A 9715-nucleotide genomic window follows, 5' to 3' on the forward strand; every position below is an offset into this window, starting at 1 on the left:
TGAGAGAAATGCATTAAAAACATCACTTCCATGTTCGTGCTGGAAGTGGTTCCAGAATGCACATGAGCACTGGAAGCAACACCAGAGCGTACGTTCATCCTGGGACTGCTTCCAGCACGAACATGGAAGTGACTTTTTTAGTGCATTGATCCTTAATTGAAAGAAATTCCTGAATGAAGAGAAACAGTTTTCTTTTTCATAAATACACCATATCAAGTGATGTTTTTATCCAATACAGTCCTCAATGCACTAAAAACGTCACTTCCACATTCGTGCTGGAAGCGGTCCCAGGATGCACGTACGCTCAGGTGTTGGTTCCAGTGCTCATGTGCATTCTGGAACCACTTCGAACACAAACATGGAAGTGCCTTTTTTAGTGCATTTCTCACACATTACAAGAAATTTAGCAATGGAAACAAAATGTTTGTTTTTTCTTTAGTAAATACGTATTTTATTGAATCCTCAATTGAAAACAAGAAGTGAACAGCAAAGATGGGCAGCGCTGGTCTGGTATTGTTTTGTTTGAGAGCCCCCCTGGTGGTGCAATTTAATATTCTATGAGTTTAAATATTTAGTATTCACTGTTTTGCAGCTGCGTGTCAATCAGGAAGAGATAATAACCAAAATCCCAGCGTTTATGACAAACAATCAGGAATATAATTCACAGTAGAATTTGAGTTTCCCTCCATCATGTGTGTGATTAGATAAATAATAATTTTAGAGGCTGAATGTAGGTGTTTTTATGTGAAGTGTGCTCCAATCTCACTCTGGATTTTTAAGATTTTCATCCTCTTGTCTCTTTTCAATCAGGATGTGTGAAATTAAAGACAGTGTCAGCGTTTTTATGACTTATAACCTGAAAAATAACAGAAACATTTCAGCGTGAGGACACAGGAGTGTGGGCTCTGTGGGAGTTTGGTCTATTACCAGAATGTATTTAGTCAAAGTCCCTGGAGTTTTTTAAATAGCTCTTTACTGTTGTTTACTCTCATGTTGGAGTATTTTCTTTTTTTACCTTGACTTGAGCATCACGTAGCAAACAATCACAGCTAGAGAGCCAGATTTTAACGACCTATTCTTTTTTTTATTTACCTGATCTGTACTACTTTTACCTGAGTTTTAAATTAGAGACTTTATATCAAGGCTTTATTATCAGTAAATCCATCTCCTAGCAATATTTTGAAAATGATGGCATGGTATCGTATTGGCGATAATGTACAGTTTGTTGCTTAAAGCTGAGGCTCTCCTTCTGTCTTCGCTAAAGAATTTAAAGGAATATTTCTACAAGCAGGACAAAGATCTTGATTTTTAGCGTTCCATGTGTAGTGTTTATGTTGTAATTTGACCAAACTGCCAATATTTTGCTGACTTCCTGCTCTGTGGCATGTCACAGCACTGAGATCGTGTACTTTTAAAGCCGTGGTAGACGACTCCATACCGAGTTTAGCCTTTTTTAGTCGACTGCATGTCTATAATGCACTGTAATGTTTATCCTGAGGCTGTGCTTTATTACAAAGAGACTTTTTACATGATTTGTTAATCCTCCAAATGTCTATTTTGGATCATCTGATGGTCACAGGAGCATCAAGTCTTGTGCTCATTGGTCCGTAGTCTAAAAAGAAGATGAGATGATCCGTACTGAAGCACGTTTATTCGTCGGCCTGCTGTAATGTTTGCACTGCCATGCCAGTTGTTTGTGCAAAATTTTAGGGACAATATTTAATTCAAACTGTGTAATTATGAGCTGAATAAATCTCCAATGAATATTATTGCTTGTTTCACAGCTCATTTCTTTCCTGAACGTGTGAGCAGCTGCGTGAGCTCTCAGACAAAGCCGAGTCGTTAAAGTGAGCCTTATACAAGCTGACATGTAAAGCCTTTGGCCTCGGTTTTGGCAGACTCTGCCTGGACTCTAATTATGGGCTCTGCTTGGGTCTGTGTTTACCAGCCATCACCTCTCCCAACCTCTTTGGCTGAAAAAAAATCCTTCAGACCCCCTACAGGAAAGGACAATGTTCCAGAACAAAGACATGAAGAGACGACAAGCTGAACCAGTCAATGACAGAGAGAAAAACATCTTTTCAGGGTCGCTTACCGCCCTAGTTTATGTATTTAAGGATAGAATTTAGACTTTCTAAGAACTCTGAAGGAGGTGTTTAGAGTAAAAAACTGTTCAAAACGATGCAGGTGTTAAATTATTCCCTAAAATACTCCAAAAATATTCAGCAATTTTCTTACAAAGCATGAACAGAGATTTATATTTGTGCAAAGTGGTCATCGTTAATGCTTTGTGTGGATGGGCCTCAGTTTGTAATGGAAATGCTTTGGTATCTGACAGACTGCACATGGAGGCGGTCTGGGACCCTTTATCTGGGTAGCTTAGGTTGTGTAGCAGCACTCGTACTAGCATGCTTTAAAGACCGCCCCATCAACTGACCTAATGTGTGCTATTCTGGCAAAAAACATAAAGCTTGGCTTTGTTTATGTCATTCCAGCTGCAGCCTCTGGTAACCAGTTCCTGCCACTGGTAACCTATTTTTGCTACTTTTTAACCCCTTTTCACCAATCAAAACGACCATTAATGCATCTTTTTTGCAACTCGTAACCCATTTTTGCCACTTTTTGCATACGTGTACTTGTCACCATTATTTCTGCCACTTTCTGGTGAAGTTTAACCTGTAAGCCATTGTTGGCACTTTTTAGCTGCTTTTCACCATTGTTTTCTGCCACTTTTTTTCAAAGGTTTGCCCTGTGAGCCATTTATGCCACTTTTTATCCCCTTTTCACAATTTTTTTCCTGCGATTTTTTCCATATGTATGCCCTTTAAACCATTGCGGCCACTTTTTAACTGCTTTTCACCAATTCCTGTAAGCCCATTTTTGTCCCTTTTGCCTTTCTTAGCTGATATCTGCTGCTGTAATCCCATTTTTGCCACTCTGTAATACTAATCAGCATTTTTCAGTCATTTTTTAACCAATGTTCAGCTTATTTTTGGCCTTTTTTACAGTTATTAAAGTAATTTCCCCTTAAAGTTATTGTTTTTTAAAATTCTTTCTTTCTTTTTTTTCTAGCATCCTGACGTTTGTGCACATCAGCTTAGCAATTAAGTCTGACATGACTGTCCTAATGGTTTATATCCTTGTATCCATTCACATTCTTAGCAATACAAAAAGGGGCAATAAGTTTTAAGAAAAGAGGTTTACATTTTGAAAAACAGTTACACCGCACAACAGCATACGTAAGTAAATAAAAAAATCTTGCTTTGATAAGACTGCTTATTCAGATTAAAAATAAAATATGGTTATCACAGATGAACTTTTCCTGACCTCCATGGACCCCCTTTGTCTGGACTCCAGAAAACTCTCCTCTTTGTCCCCCCTCATGTGCGGCCTTGCTCTGTTAGGGCAGTGACGGGAATTCCAGCTCATTTTAGAGATCTGAATAAATTAACTCAGTAACATGAGCTGGTTGTTTAGCTCCATAAATGATCTGGTATGAATGTGTCAGATAAAGTGCAGTCACTCTGACAAATGCAGCATGTACAGAAGGTCAAAGGTCTTCCCCTTGTGCACACTCAAGGACAGCACTATCGGTGAGACTTCATACAAATGTTTTCTGTTAATGATAGCATCTAAATGCATTCATGCATGCCGCTGAGGAAGCCAATGATATTCTGTTGGCATCTGCTGATTTTCAAAAAGTTGAGTAATTCTGCCAAAAATAGCCTTAGGGGAGAGTGGGGTAAGATGAGCCAGTTTAAACCTCTGCTGTCCTCAAGGTCAGGAAAAATGAGACGAAGTAGAATGAAAACATGAGTCTATTTTTTAAAGCTCTCTGCTGTCAAATGGAATGGATGGAGCATGAATCTTTAACCAAGCTGTCGTCCTGTAGCACAGCGTGTCCCAGGTACGAGGTAAGTTAATGCGTCATTAGAAGAAGCCAATCCAGTTTCTCAAGATGAACACCATACATCGAGATGCTGATATTCTTTACACTGAAACGCATTTATTATCATACTAAATGAATGAATGTTGAAGGGCAGGGGTGTCAAACTCAAGGCCCGGGGGCCAAATCTGGCCTGTGATACTGTCATACCCGGCCCACAAGATCATATCATATTTTTATTATAACCGGCCCACCAGTATGAGGGCTGCAGATTTCCTGCAGTATAAAAATATAAACATAACCTCGATGATATCTAATATCCCTAAGTCATAAAAATGTGAAAAAAATAAAAAGTGAAAATAATTAGATAAAAAGATATATGGGAAAAGAAATTCAATTGAGTTTTTATTTCATAGTTTAAAATTTTCTGATTACACAATTATGACTTCAATCTAATATTTGGACTTTTTCATATTTTGACATATTACACTAAGTATTTTGACTTTATCTAATATTTTGGCTTTTTTAATTTATAAATTTTGACTTCTCAATTTGTTATTTTGCCTTTAAAGGTGCTCCATTCTAAATTGAAGTCATATTTTTGCCTTAAAAACATGGTCGTGACTTTCTTTTTTAAATATTTGTCATTTAAAAGCATTATTTTAACATCTAATTTCGTGTTTTAACCTTTTGCACTAATAACTTTAACGTTTTATCTCATATTTTAACCTTTTCAATTTATTATTTGGACTTTTATCTCACATTTTTTACTTTTAGGTTCACATTTTTAAATTTTGAATCATATTTTTTTGCTTTAAAACATGATCATGACTAATAGATTTGACTTTTTATCTCAGATTTTGAGTTTTTTAACTTACCATTTTGACTTTTTACATCTTAAAATCATTTATCATCAGTGCTATTTTTTTCCCCATAGTTTATTACTGGTGTAAATCAGGTTGACAGTTAAATGTGGACCCTGTCAGGCCCTCAGGTCAGACCTTTATTCAGAATCCGGCCCCTGCTGTGAAAGGTCATATTTTGACCTTTTCAATTCATGATGTTGAATTTTATCCCACATTCTGTCCTTTTAACCTAGATTTTTAATCCATTATCTTGACCTTTGAAAACTCTGTTAAAAATTTTAAACAAGTGATTTGAATTTTATCTTGTATTTTTTCCTTTTAAACTCATGATATTAACTTTTTATCTCACATGTTTACCTTTTAAACTCAGAATTTCTGGTTTTAAATGATATTTTTATCTTTTAAACTCATGATTTTGAATTTTATCTCACATTTTTTGTCCTATAAAACTTGTGATTTCAAATTTCTATTTAATATTTTTGCCTTTTAAAAACTTTATTTTGACTTTTAATTTCATGCTCTGACCTTTAAAATGAATGAGTTTGTCATTTTACTATAGACTTCCTTCAAATGTATAATTTTACTTTTTTGAAACTCAAAATCATCGTCCATCAGTTCTGTTTTTTCATATTTCATTAGTGGTGAAGATTATGTTGACAGTTTATGATTAAATGTGGACCCTGTCAGGCCCTCAGGTTAGACCTGGATCCAGAATCCGGCCCCTGCTGTGACTGAGTTTGACTCCCCTGTCGTTGGGTTTCCATACATTAGAGAATTTTCAATCGTTTTTTTCAGGCACACACCCCCAACAACTGAAAACAGCTTACGACCCATTTTTGGGCCTCGACCCACGAGCTGATAACCACTGCTGCACAGTGGAGCGTAGTCTGACCTACATACAGCTGAAGAAAGTGTTCCTTTGCTGTGATTGGTTTATATGTGAATGAGTGATGTCATCAGTGCCTCCTCTCAGCCCCACTTTAACGGATTTTCCCCCTTTTAGATTAGTTTCTGAGTCAGGTTAAGAACCTCATACAGGTCAGGCTCTTCTCCTAACTTTAACCCTTGAACCCCCATCATCCCCACAGCTGAAGAATAGCCGCTGCCCCTGTGTGTTTTCTCAGGACTCTGATTTGTCCGTCAGACTCGCCGCTCTCTGACGGCCACCTCTGGCGATCTGTCACACGCTGCCAGGCCTCTTCCTGGCTCTGTGAGACTTTGTGAAGCGCGACATGCTCATTTTAGCGCCACAGACTCCTCTCCAGCCAGCACACAAACACAAAAGACGGCTTCATTAGGATTCTGAGAAAAGCACCGAGTCCCTCTTAAAGCCGTATTTATCCGGACAGTTTGGCACGGCTTGGCCTCTCAACTGCAACCTCCAGGCCCCGTCTAACACTTCAGGCCTGAGAGAATGTTTTTGTCTCACCCAGTGAAAGCAGCCTCTCCTTTCACCATGAAATCACTGCCTGTTTTTGAAGGGTTTGTGCAAATAAACTAGTTAGGCTGCCTGACCAATGGAGGAGTTTCACTAAAAAAACAGATTTTATCTCACTTCTGTTGATTTCCGTCAGTGTGGGTTAGAATCCATCAGTGTTTCAGCCCCTAAGGAGATCAGTATTGATGTGTTTTATTCTTATTTTCATGCTAAAATGATCAGATCCCCATGGAGAAGGCAGGGGGTTTTCAGTAAATAAGCTGAGTTTGACAGTCATGGAGGTGTGATTCTGCATACAAGGAAGGGTTTTCAGTTTTACAGAATCTGTATTACAGATTAAAAAGTCAAAGAAACCACCAAAAAAAAAAAATTCTAATTTAACAGTTTTAGAACAAAATCGTGATGTCTTACCTCTGTGATTGAGCTCAAAGAAACTCTGATAAAAGAATAAAAATACTCAGTGATGTAAAATAAGTCCACTGCTCCTAAACGTCTCATTTCTTTAGAAACTCAGTCAGAAGTGATCTGAACCTTGTGATATCAAACATTTATATTTTCCTGTTCATTTACTTCCTTTAAGATCCACGAGATCTTTGGTAGTTAAAATCACATCATGGTTGTGCAGATGGTCTAGTGGTTTGAGGCGCGCACTGTGTACGTGGGCAGCCCGGGTTCAGATTCGGCCTATGGCCCTCAGTCTCTCCCACCATCACTCCTGTTCCAGGTCTATCCACTGTCCTCTTCTATAAAGGCCCCCAAAAAATCTGAAATGGGCCCAGGCACGGTACGGATGGCCTAGTGTGAGTGTGCCCTTATTGTTACCTCCGCCAAGGAGGTCATGTGATCGGCAGGGTTTGTTAGTTTGTTCGTTTGTTCGTTTGTTAGTTTGTTAGCAACATAACTCAAAAAGTTGTGGACGGGTTTTGATGAAATTTTCAGGAAATATCAGAAATAGCATAAGGAAGAACTGACTAGATTTTGGGAGTGATCTGGATCACCGTCTGGATTCAGGATTTTTTTTAAGGATTCTGTACTATTGGGAGATAGGGCTAATGAAGGAGGTCTGTGCTGTTACCACTTTACACCAGGAGATGGCAGACATGAGTAACTTCAATCCCAGCAGCATTTTGGGTGTGTTTCTATTCAAAGTTCTGGAGTTTATAGAGTTTGAAATTTGAATTTTTTGAATTTTGTTCTCATTCTGTTTTTGAAAGGTCAGATCCTGATGATCAGCTGACTAAAGGTCAATGATGCTCCGACCTCTGTTTGGACAGAAGCTGAAGCTTCAGCAGGAGCTGACCTCACTGATCTACTCGCACTTTTTATCTCCTGCCTTGAACTTTTTTCTAATCATGACTTTTTTTCCTTGTTTAATATCACGTCCCACCTTGTTAGGGACTCAGTATTCTTGCATAGTCAAGTGTTAAATTTGTTACTATCATCATTATTTAAGCGTCTACTTTATTGTGTAAGAGCTAAACACTCCATGTGTACCTGTTTCTGATAAAATCAACATTTGAACTCCTTTGTTTGTTACTTGTATGAAAGCATCTATCTTACCAACAACCATCTTACACCACAGCTCTGTTAGGCCACTAAAGTTGGCGACAACTACCTAAGAATCTTTGGGGGCCTCTAGAGATGTCAGTCTCTGTGGCCAAGAGGAAGAGAGGTCTGTCTGGGAGTCTGAAGGTCGCAGGTTCAAATCTTAATACGGCTTTGACTCCAAATAAAGAAGAGAAAACCTCTGGAAGACCAAAGAAAGTGTCTGTTTCTGTAGTCTAGTGAGGTAAAGGATTGCTTGGGACTTCTGAGGTTGCTGGTTCAAGTCTTACCATAGTTTGGTCAGTTTTCAAGATTTGAGTCTAAAGTGAGAATGTAAAAACCTCTGGAGGACTTCAGCAAGTGTCTTTCTCTGTGGCCTTGGGAGAGAGTGGGCTGCCTGGTATTCAGGAGGTTGCTGGTTCAAGTCTTCCCATGGCTTGATGACAACTTGAGTTTAAAGTGAGAAGGGGAAAACCTCTGGAAGTCTAGGGGTGGAGGTTGTGAATTTTAAAGTCCAACATCCCAAATGAAGAGGATAAAAGCGCCAGGAGAAGATCCTCCAGTGTGAAAGGTACCGGTGGTGCAGTGGGTTTAGCACGCTCTCAAGCACCCAAGCGGGCACGAGCACCTGTGGCGGGAGAGGCTGGGGTTTGGAACTCAGTGTGGCCGGTACCTGGATCGAGCAGTGCCCTGTGGGATGGGGTCAGGGGGGGCCGTGTCCCCCCTGGCGTTCTGTGACATGTATCAGCAGGGGTTATGAATTTTTTTTTTTTTTAATTGTTAACTTGTTGTCACCTACTCCATTTGTCTTCATTGTCGCCAACAATATCTTGGGCAACAACTGTAGTTGCCTTGGAATATAGTCATCGCTAACTTTGGCCACCTACTATAGTCCTCACCTACTATAACTATAGTCAACTATAGCTAAAAGACTAAAGAACTACGACTATATTCTAAGGCAACTACAGTTGTCGCCTAAGATAGATTTGGCAATCAATGATGTCTATCAATAAGTTAACAACTTTTAACTTTTTTCATAACCCCTGCTGATATGTGTCACAGAACGCCAGGGGGGACACAGCCCCCCCTGACCCCATCCCACAGGGCACTGCTCGATCCAGGTACCGGCCACACTGAGTTCCAAACCCCAGCCTCTCCCGCCACAGGTGCTCGTGCCCGCTTGGGTGCTTGAGAGCGTGCTAAACCCACTGCACCACCGGTACCTTTCACACTGGAGGATCTTCTCCTGGCGCTTTTATCCTCTTCATTTGGGATGTTGGACTTTAAAATTCACAACCTCCACCCCTAGACTTCCAGAGGTTTTCCCCTCCTCACTTTGAACTCAAGTTGTCATCAAGCCATGGGAAGACTTGAACCAGCAACCTCCTGATCACCAGGCAGCCCACTCTCTCCCAAGGCCACAGAGAAAGACACTTGCTGAAGTCCTCCAGAGGTTTTTACATTCTCACTTTAGACTCAAATCTTGAATACTGACCAAACTATGGTAAGACTTGAATCCACAACCTTCAGACTCTCAGGCAATCCTTTACCTCACTAGACTACAGAAATGGACACTTTCTTTGGTCTTCCGGGGGTTTTCTCTTCTTTATTTGGAGTCAAAGCTTGAAATTTGACAAAGCCGTATTAAGATTTGAACCTGCGACCTTCAGACTACCAGACAGACCTCTCTTCCTCTTGACCACAGAGACTGACATCTCTACAGGCCCCCAAAGATTCTCCTTTCTTTCTTTGGACTCAAACCTTGAAAACTGACAAAGTGTTAAGAAGTGCTAAAACATGTATTTCCTGCCCTCGCCCATATATGGTAAAAGTGACATCACAGGGTAAAAAAATGGTCCAGGTGCAAATGTACAGCCCCAACTCTCTATTGAAGCCCAGAAACCAGAAAATGCATAATTCATGCCTTAGTGGCGTATGGATCAAAAGAAGTGGTTTGAATGGGTTTGAATGGGGACTTCT

This window comes from Cheilinus undulatus, linkage group 11 (genome assembly GCF_018320785.1).
Source record: "Cheilinus undulatus linkage group 11, ASM1832078v1, whole genome shotgun sequence".
Lineage (NCBI taxonomy): Eukaryota > Metazoa > Chordata > Actinopteri > Labriformes > Labridae > Cheilinus > Cheilinus undulatus.